This window comes from Tamandua tetradactyla, chromosome 5, assembly GCF_023851605.1.
Source record: "Tamandua tetradactyla isolate mTamTet1 chromosome 5, mTamTet1.pri, whole genome shotgun sequence".
Taxonomy (NCBI): domain Eukaryota; kingdom Metazoa; phylum Chordata; class Mammalia; order Pilosa; family Myrmecophagidae; genus Tamandua; species Tamandua tetradactyla.
The window spans coordinates 65537781-65540327 of record NC_135331.1 but is presented as its reverse complement, the minus strand read 5'-3'; the positions used below and the strand labels follow the sequence as shown (position 1 = coordinate 65540327).

The 2547-nt window shown below is 29.5% G+C and overlaps 1 non-coding gene across 1 annotated transcript; it reads left to right on the top strand.

Annotated features, from left to right (window-relative positions):
* Positions 1 to 1931: 1931 nt before the first annotated feature.
* LOC143685386 (U6 spliceosomal RNA) lies at positions 1932 to 2038 on the top strand. The gene has a single exon (XR_013176626.1). It is a non-coding gene; the product is annotated as a U6 spliceosomal RNA (small nuclear RNA).
* Positions 2039 to 2547: the final 509 nt, after the last annotated feature.

Here is a 2547-nt window from a genome sequence, read left to right as displayed (position 1 = left end):
AATTTATGCTAGTTCATATAACTTGAGTAAAACTGAAGGTAAAACAAGAAAGTCTATTTTCCATTGATATAGCAGTTTGATTCATTTCTAAATGTAAGTTCAAATTTCTTAACCTGCAATGAAACAAAGTGAAACTGCTATTATTCTAATATTTGCAATTTGAGATAACAAACATTAATTGATGTTAAGCATGACAAGTAAAATATAAAAATAAAGGTCTTGTTCATTTAACTAACTCAGATGTTAGCATGAAATTCTGCTGATGATGTAAAAGAGTTCAAAATAAAAGCTACTTAAACATGAATGAATTTGTATATGACAGTTCAGGCTATTTAATTAGTATTATTTATTAAAGCTTTGATTTAAAGAAAATATGCTACATTCCAAAGGAATCTTCAATGGCTAATAATTTATATTAAAAATTTGAAACCACAACTCAAGCAACTTTTTTCAAGCAACGTTTAAGTTAAACGAAAAATGAATTAAACTCAAGACTATGCAATTATTCCAAATACTTTAAATATTATGTTATAACACACTGTTTTTGTAGAATATTCACATCAAATAATTCAGTTCAACACATTAATAATAAAAAGATTAATTAAGGGAATACTCAAATTTAACTTTCTCCAATATTTATTCAATGAGTGATTTCTTGTAATGGGAGTTAGAAGAGTCAAAAGTCAAATTTAAATTTGACTTATACTATTCATATGATTATGGTATAATTTTTCTAGAATAAATATTTAATATGTCATATCTACATAATGAGGTAAATTCTGAAACCATTAATTTATATTCCATTAAGGTATCATAAATTATATATGTGAACACATATTTGACTTTTTTATTATTAATGAAAAGAAACATGTTTAAAGTACCTCATTCCATAAGTAAAACTGAAATAACTCAGTTTGAACAACTCTAACATGTAGTTTTTATCCTTCTTCACCATTAAAGGAATGTGTGTCTAAGCCAAGATCATAAACCTAATTAACAGCAGTCTGTCTAAATTCAAAGCCAACTCACTTTCCACTACACCACACAACTGTTGAAAAACCTTATAATATCACCACAACTTTCCCCCCACCAAAAAAAAAAAAATCCCAATGAGAGAGAAAGGAATAAATTAACAATGAAAAGTACCATGTTAACAATTCTAAGATAATAGTTTTCACATTTTAACATCTCTAAAATTGGGATGTCTTAAAATTGATGGTGCTTATAAAACTCAACATTTTATATCAGTACTTCTCAAATTATCTGTGGTGAAAGACTAATGAATATTTGTTCATTTATCCCCATTTTTTTTAGTAAATCTACCCTGTTCAAAGAGAATCTATTGATCATGCATGTTGATGTCTGAGAAATACAAATTGCTAATAATATTTCTAAATGCTTCCTTTCATTTTCTTTTAACACAAGTTGTAAGTTTGTGAGCTACATTTCCTGTAGCATTGTCTTAGAACCAGTGAAGACCTGATAAAAACTTTGTTTATTACATATAATTTTGAATCCCTCTTAATTAATGTTTTATTACATATAACTTCAAACCATGTTCAATCATATATATTTTTTAAACCAGGCCAAGTAGTAAGATTAACAATTTCACTTTCTTTGCCAGGAAGAAATTAAATGACTGAACTCAGGGATCAATAGAAAGGAGAAATGAGATTGGATAATCTACCAATTTGAAATGAGGTTCATGAATAATTAAGAATTAGATATGTCAGTCAAATAAACTATTTCTTGCTCCAAATACAAGCAAATATCTCCTGATATTATGGGTTATTTGGGGCCTTGAGTTCTTTCCCACTGATGGAACACTTGCTTCTCTTCTCTTCTATATTAAAAGTTGCATGTGAGAAATCATTTGGCTACTCATTAAAAATAAACTTTCCTTTCTAATGATAAAGCTGAAAAAAGAAACTGTGCTTGCTTTGGAGTCGCATATAGTAAAATTAGAACAAAACAGAGAAGATTGGCACAGGCCCTGTGCAAGAGTGACATGCAAATTTGTAAAGCATCCCATATTTTTTTAAGTAACAAAAAATACTGAATTACTTATAGCATGAAAAACAAAGCATGCTCCGTGCAGATCTGTGGTAAACAATCCCACAAAAATTCAAAGGCCCTGCAAGTGAAAAGTAAAACATGATTAATAAGTCAGGAAGTTTACTGGAGGGGAGCTGAGTCAATTAATGCCATATCCATAGGTATAAACCAAGTCTGACTTATTAATTGTAAGAACTCTCAGTTTAAATTATTGTTCTGTCAAGTATTTTTAGTATGACCACTTCTTGCAAATGTGTTTTAAAAATATCCTTTCTAACATATGATTCTTGTACAAAGACTGTTTAAGTCCAGGGTACAGGGGGAAAACTGCCATTGCATGCTATGAGCTATGTTCAAAAGGAATCATCAGCACTACCACAGCAACAGCAGAGGTAAATAATGGTGTGAGGGATAAGAGTTAAGAGGAGGTTTAGATTTCCTATTTGGCAAGGAAATCTATTGGTTTTCTTTCTCTTGGGAACAATGAAAGTA